We start from the raw sequence: 8,045 nt of genomic DNA, 5'->3' as shown, positions 1-8,045 counted from the left end.
AAAAAAACACCTTTCATTTCTTACATGTATTATTTACTTTCCATGACTAGATACATAACAAAATGATATATTACTACATAATATTGTATATGGCTCTTTTCTTACTCCCACTTGGGTACTTTCTACCAATATCTCTTGATCTCTTGCCCATATTGATAGAAGTCACCACATTCTAAAAGAATATTAATTATAGATTTTCACTTTCATATTAGGAAAATAATGTTTTGATAGTTGTACAACTGATTTTCTTCAATAATGTTTATTTTATGCCCCCTCCTTCCCCCCAGCACTGCCCAGCCCCGTGGAAACACTGCCCCCACCAGCGCTGCTCGCCTCGCAGAAACAAACCCTCCTTCCTCAGCGCCACCCCATCAAAACAGCTGTGGGCCAAAGAGGAAGGTTTGAGGGGGAGGGGGGAGAAACGGCACCCATAGGCAAAAAGAAGTATTCCAGTCTATGCATCCGAAGAAGTGGGCTGTAGCCCATGAAAGCTCATGCTGAAATAAATGTGTTAGTCTCTAAGGTGCCACAAGTACTCCTGTTCTTTTTGCAGATACAGACTAACACGGCTGCTACTCTGAAACCTGGCACACATAGGGTGACCAGATCACAGCAGTAAAATAGGACCCACCCCCTCCCCGCTCGGCCCCACCATCACACTCCTCTTCACCCCCTAGTCCCCCACTGACTTGCTGCGTCCCTCCTAGTCAGTCCCCCACCCACCACTCGCCTCCTTTCACTTTCTCCCTCCCCTGCCAGAAACCCCCATGCCCGCCCCTAAACCCCCTGCTGGCTCACTGCTCACCTCTGTGCCCACCTGCCACTTGCCCACCCGCTCGCCCCCGACTCGCTGCTGCACCCCGCCCCCCAGTATATAGCCTTATTCAAAGACCCAGGGGTCACTATATTACTGCACACAGCAGTCAATCAATGGAGTTGTAGATAAATCGCTGCATTATGCATTTTTGTATAACTTTTACATGACTTTGTATTGAACCTTAGTAATATGTTATAGCAGGCCCCTAACGGTAGTGTAATTAAGGTAAAAGAAAAATGTCTTTTTGCTAGAAGTAGAATAAGATCTTCTCTCCACTTTGTAATCAATTGCCCTATTGAATGAATGAGGTGTGAATGAGGAAGGTGTGGAAGGCAGCACCTCCAGACAGCTGCAACCCTTGGAGAGGGGCTGGGAGCCAGACCAAGGAGCTTTGCCCAGGGCTGAGTGGGACGGAGTTTGGGTGCTGGGTGCAGGCTCCGGGCTGGGGCACGGGGTGGGGTGCAGGAAGGGTGGAGGGGTGCAGGCTCTGGGAGGGTGTGCGGAGGGGTGGGTGCAGGCTTTGGGACAGAGTTTGGGGGCTGGAGGGGGGTGCTGGGGGGAAGGGACTGCCATGTGGCTTCCTTCCTCCCCTGTTGTCCCTCACCATAGCCTCAGTGGGGGATGGAGCTGCCCCTTGCTCAGTGTTTGCAGGAGTGGTGGCTGGGGGGAAACCCAGTCAAACTCTGGTTTTACTCTTTCGCTGATGGGTCACTTAAACCCCTTACAAACTCCTTCCTGCCTCTCTCACTCCCCTTTTCTACTGGGCTTGTTTGATCTTTTTTGGTGGAGCCAGATGAAAACCACAAACCCAGTGAGAGCAACTGGCAGGAAGACTAGACTGAACCCACCACCCAGCCTAGTCCATCCCAGAGCCCAGGACTGAGGGCAAATGTCCCCCCACCCCCAGGGCACCTTCCACTCCTGGCCTCTCCCAGCGCTGCCAGTGATTCTGTGTGGCTGCATCGGGTGGGATTTCAAGCAGACCCCACAAACCCCCGCTAAATTCACCCCTGTTTTGCGACCACTCTCCACCAAAAGCACCTACCTTCCCTGCCCTAAAGCTGCTGGATGGCTAGAAAGCTGAGCTGGGCATTTGATTGAATTTGATCTAGAATATTATCATGTCCCCCGCCACAAAAAAACCTTAATATCCACAAAGCTTTGGGGGGGGGGGGGCTATTCCCCCCCAACAAGCCCGTCTATTTCCTTGTTGTAGGGCAAACGAAGGAGCCATAATTTAATGGAAATATTCAGCCCCTACAGCGGTCTTGCAGCAGGGAAAGCAGAGTTGATGGGAAGGGAACTGGTTTGGATAGGAGCCCCCGTCCTCCTCCTTTGCAAATAATTTGGAGAGGGGAATCTGATCACTCAGTGCCTCAGTCTCCCCTCCTGCGGGGGGGGGGGCGGGAGATAAAAGTCTCAGCCTGCCCTGTTGCAGACCTTTCGCAGTCTCCCTCTGGATGTATTTGATTTCCTCCTCCAAACCTCCCTCTCTCTCTCACCTGGAGTTTCACAAGCACTAAGTCCGGCGGCACCGAGTGCCTGGCGCGGGAGGCTCGGGCCGCGGGAGAGTGCGGGGCAGGAGGCGATTGTGGGGAAGGGGCTCCGGAGAGGAGTGCGGGGGTTGGGGAGCAGGAGGAGGTGCAGGGTTGGGGATCAGGAGAGGAGTGCGGGGGTTGGGGAGCAGGGGGGAGTGCAGGGTTGGGGATCAGGAGAGGAGTGAGGGGGTTGGGGAGCAGGGGGAGGTGCAGGGTTGGGGATCAGGAGAGGAGTGTGGGGTTTGGGGAGCAGGGGGGAGTGCAGGGTTGGGGAGGCAGGAGAGGAGTGCGGGGGTTGGGGAGCAGGGGGAGGTGCAGGGTTGGGGAGCAGGAGAGGAGTGCGGGGGTTGGGGAGCAGGGGGGAGTGCAGGGTTGGGGGAGCAGGGGGAAATGCAGGGTTGGGGGGAAGGGGATCAGGAAAGGAGTGCAAGGATGGAGGAGTGCGGAGTTTGGGGAGCAGGGGGAAGTGCGGGGTTTGCGGGAAGGGGATTAGGAGAGTTGTTCAGGGTTGGGAGAGTGTGGGGTTTGGGGAGCAGGGGGGACTGCAGGGTTGGGGGAAGGGGATCAGGAGAGGAGTGCAGGGTTTGGGGAGCAGGGGGAAATGCAGGGTTGGTGGAAGGGGATCAGGAGAGGAGTGCCGGGTTGGGGGCGTGTGAGGTTTGTGGATCAGGGGAGGAGTGCCGGGTTTGGGGAGCAGGGGGAAATGCAGTGAGGGTGGAAGGGGATCAGGAGAGGAGGGCGGGGATTGGGGAGCTGGGGGAAATGCAGGGTTGGGGGAAGGGGACCAGGAGAGGAGTGCAGATTTGGGGGGAAGGGGATCAGGAGAGGAGTGCGGGGTTAGGGGGGAAGGAGATACTTGAACATCAACCTAGGCAATAGAAGGGAAGGGCTGCACAAAGTGGGGCCCTGTGATGGAGCGTACATGGAAAACGCTAGGTGCTGTATGAATCTGTGCAGGTGGCTAGCTCAGGATGGGAGCTGTTGCTCTCCCCAGACCCTCTGAGCATTTGCCACTGGCTCTGCTCAGACTCCCTAAACGGTTTGCAGGGCTGAGCCCTGGCAGAGCAGTGTTGCCAGTTGGGGCCCAGCCCTTCCCAGCACTGGGGGAAGATAGGACACCTGGTGTTAAGGCTCTTGTTAAAGTTGCTAATCACCAGTTGTGTGTTTGTTAATATCACTTTTCACAGCAAGTTCTGGCAAATTAAGACCTGGATAGGGTGGGGATTGAGGCAGCGGGGGGCAGGGAAGATGGATGCAGGGCTGGGGGAGGCAGCAGAGGCCAGGTGCAATGGACGGGGGGCCCCGGCTACCGCATGGTCGGGGGGTGAGGATTGGTGGCTGGGGGTCAGTACCTGCTGCTGTGTGGTCAGGGCTGGGGATTGGCATCCACTGCCATGTAGCCGGGGGTTGGCACTCGGGGTCCACATTTGCTGCCATGTGACTGCGGAAGGGGTAGGTATCGGTGTCCAGGGCCAGCATCCGCTGGATCCCCAGGGTTGGCACCTGATGCCATGTGACCAGAGCCAGGGATTGGCACCAGTGGCCAGCACCCACAGGAGCTCAGGGTCGACCTCCAGGAGCAGTGTCCAGTGTCAATGGTCAGGGCTGGGGATCGGAGTGTGTGGCCGGGCGTTGGGGCCTGGGGCCAGCAGCCACTACCAGGGATGGTGCTTGGGGTCCACACCTGTTGCTGTGCAGCCAGGGCTAGGGGTCAGGATCCAGAGCCAGCACCCGCCGGAGCCTGAGGCCAGGGATCTGCACCCAGGGGCAGGCAGCCGGGGCTGGGGAGCTGCTGGAGCCCAGGGACAGCACCCAGGACCAGCGACCATGGCTGGGGTTCGGAGTGTGCTGCCGGGGATCAGCACCTGGGGACAGTGGCTGCCACCGGGATTGGGGGTTGACGCCACAGGCGAGAGCCAGGGATTGGAGCCTGCGGCTGCGCTGCCAGGGGTCGGAGCCTGAAGACCCGTGGCTGAAGGCCAGGGCTGTGAGGCCAGAGAAGAGCTGGGGGTCAGCGCCTGAGTGCCTGCTGTTGGCACCTGACGCTCCATGGCTGGAACCCTGGTCTGCAGCCAGGCCCAGGCTCCCTAAGTCCCCCTTTCATCCCAGGTAGAGAACTTACCTTGCTCCTTCAGCGTCGTCCCCCACCTGTCTCCAGAGACCATGCAGGGCGGCGCATCCAGGAGCAACAGGGAGGGAGGGAGAGGGGCTGATGCTTTGCATGCTGTCAATGCGAGAAATGCTCATTCCTTTAAAACCGTTTCACCTTTGGTATGTTCCACACCTGGCTGTAGTCATTAGTTGCAGCCACAGTGGAATGCAATGATATCACGATACCCCAGTAATACAGTGCTGGGAGCTCACCATGAGTATTTATTCAAACTCACATCTGCAGTAAAGCTGTGTTTCACAGTGCTCTGTATGAGGACCTTTCCTCCTGGGTTAGGCAGCCTCTCAGTTGCATCTGCTGCATAAGTATGTACCCCTCAATGGTGAGATTGTTCGCATCCAGATCTATGCCCTCTGGTCAGACCTGATTTGCCCTGGGTTCATGATTGTGTTATATAGAGTCTTGGTGTCCATGTGACCTCCTGCTTGGTTAGAAATGTGTCTCTCTTTTCCTGGCTAGTTCTGCATATACTAATAATGACAACCCGCCACTAACACAAGAACTCTGTGGTGAATGGAAACACCCCCATCATAGGTGACCATAAATGATATCACTCTCCTGAGGCCAACACAGAGAGATAAAGACCGAATGTTGTTTGAATGTGACCAAAACCCGGGACCATTCGCTGCCATGCTTTGTGCTGCAATGATTCCAGACTACTTGCTACTGGCTTGGCGTGGTAAAGTGTCCTACCGTGGAGGATGGAACAAGGCAGCCCTCCCCGGAAACCTTCTGCAAAGGCTTTCAGAGTACCTCCAGGAGAGGCTTCATGGAGATGTCCCTGGAGGATTCCCGCTCCATCCCCAGACACATTAACAGACTTTTCCAGTAGCTGTACTGGCTGCGAATGCATCCCAAGTCTTCAGGGCAAATCAAACATTAAACACTATTGCTTTTAAACCCTGTACTGTAGTTACAAATGTGCAGAGGTACCTTCTCCAGCTTCAGGGTTGGGGATCCCACCTTCAGAGAGTATTGGCTCCAGGGTGATGAAAAGGTCCTGGCTGCTGGGGAGAATAGATTCACCTGCTGTGCATCCTCCTCCTCCTCCCTCATCCACAAAATCCTCCTCCCTCTTGCGTGAGACTTCCCCCTTGCAGATGTCCACGGACAGTGGTGGGATAGTGGTAGGGTCCCCCCCAGAATGCTATGCAGCTGATCATAGAAACGGCATGTATGGGGCTCTGACCCAGAGAGACCGTTTGCCTCCTTTGTTTTTTTGGTAGGCTTGCCTGAGCTCCTTAACTTTCATGCGGGCACTGCTGTGTGTCCCTGTGGTAGCCTCTCTCCATCATGCCCTGTAAGATTTTGGAAAATATATTTGCATTTCTTCTTTTTTGATCGGAGTTCGGCCTGCATAGATTCTTCTCCCCATACAGCAATCAGATCCAGTATCTCCCTTTCGGTCCATGCTGGAGCTTGTTTGCGATTTTGGGGGACTGCATGGTCACCTGTGCTGCTGAGCTCGCCACACTGACCAAACAGGAAATGAAATCCAGAAGTTCCTGGGGCTTTTCCTGTCTACCTGGTTAGTGCATCGGAGTTGAAAGTGCTGTCCAGAGGGGTCACACTGGAGCACTCTGGGATAGCTCCTGGAGACCAAATACATCAATTTGCATCCACACATACCCCAAATTCAACCCAGCAAGGTTGATTTTAGTGCTACTCCCCTCATCAGGGAGGAGAACAGAAGTCAATTTTAAGAGCCCTTTAGGTTGAAGGAACGGGGTTGGTTGTGTAGACGCAGTCATTTTAAAATTGACCTAACGTGGCTAAAACCGACCTAATCCCATAGTGTAGACCAGGGCCTGAGGGATATGATAGAGGTCTATAAAATCATGAGTGATGTGGAGAAAGTGGAATAAGGAAAAAAATTATGTACTTGTTCCCATAATGTAAGAACTAGGGGCCACCAAATGAATTTAATGAGAAGCAGGTTTAAAACAAATAAAAAGAAATTCTTCTTCACGCAGCGCACAGTCAAATTGTGGAACTCCTTGCCTGAGGAGCTTGTGAAGGCTATGAACTATAACAGCGTTTAAAAGGGAAGTGGATAAATTCATGGAGGTTGTTAATTAATGGCTATTAGCCAGGATGGGTAAGGAATGGTGTCCATAGCCTCTGTTTGTCAGAGGGTGGAGATGGATGGCAGGAGAGAGATCACTTGATCATTACCTGTTAGGTTCACTCCCTCTGGGGCACCTGGCCGTTGTTCGGTAGACAGATACTGTGCTGGAAGGACCTTTGGTCTGACCCAGTATGTCCGTTCTTTTATTCTTATGTTCTTATGTCATAGACTTGTGGATTCCAAGACAGAAGGGATCACTGTGCTAAGCTAAAATGACCAGTATAACACAGGCCATAGGACTGCCCTGAATTAATCCCTGCTTGAACAAGAGCCGATCCTCTAGAAAAACATCCCATTTTGATTTTTAAAACTGTCAGTGTGACGGAGAGCAGGCTGTAGCGGGGTGGGGGAGAGATCCCAGTGACGGAGAGCTGGGTCGTGTGGGGCTCCCATGCCAGAGCCAGTGGGGAGGTAGGTGACATGGAGAGCAGAGGCCAGGGCAGATTCGGGGTGTACGGGGTGACTCCCAGCAGTGGGGGAGAGTGTGACAGATTTTTGTTACCAAGCTGCCTGAGGCGTCAGGTGATCAGGCTGAGGCTGCAGGATCGTTAGGGGAGGAGATGACGAAGCACACCAAGTGTCTAAGTTTTAAAGCTTTATTAATAAAACAGCAGCAGAGAGCGCTGGGGGTTCCCATGTCACTCAGAGGAAGGAAGAAAGCGTTAGTGCCCCAAGCCCTAACCTTCCCTTTCATACTCACCCACCCGCACTACCTGAGGCTGGCCAAAGCCGGGGTGTAATGTAATGTAAGAAGAAGAGAGGGGAGGGGTGAGACAGGAGTTCTTGTCCCATTTACGTATGTTGTTCCAGGGTCTGCTGTTTTTCTCCCGCTCCGACTTGCTTTGGCTCTACGGGAGCGTTTTTAAGTCCTGGGTTCTTTTGGGGTTGTTTCGTTCAGGGTCCTCTGTTCCTGGTGCTCTTTGTACCAGTCCAAACCGGCTTTCTGTAGCCTTCCTCAGCTTTCCCAAAAAAAACACACCGGCTCCACGGATGTGAGGCTGTTTTCCCCGTCGCTGACCTATCCGTCTCGCTCGTTTTTTGCAATCTCTGCGGCCCTGCCTCAGCTTGGCGTAAGTGCCTTGACCTTGGACTGAGGCCTGCATCTTCTCATTCAGAAGTTTAAGTGTCGAGGGTAACCCGTTCTCATGCACTCTTCCTTCCTCCCCCTTTGGCCTCTCGCAACCTGCAAATGAATCGTCCACTCCACTCACACACCAATAACCCAACCCAAAATGCCTTGCGATGCTTGCAACAACGTTAGCAACATACAATGCTGATCTGCCTCCCCAAGGGACCTGAGGGAGGGGGCCATTGGGTTGTGACAAGGTGGGGAGCATGTGAGCAAAGACGAGGGGGTGATCAGGGTGTGGGATCCAGGCAAGGGGGACAGGG

The sequence above is a fragment of the Mauremys mutica genome, chromosome 12 (genome assembly GCF_020497125.1).
Source record: "Mauremys mutica isolate MM-2020 ecotype Southern chromosome 12, ASM2049712v1, whole genome shotgun sequence".
Taxonomy (NCBI): Eukaryota; Metazoa; Chordata; order Testudines; family Geoemydidae; genus Mauremys; species Mauremys mutica.
The sequence above is the reverse complement of the archived record's forward strand: the minus strand, read 5'-3'. Positions refer to the sequence as shown.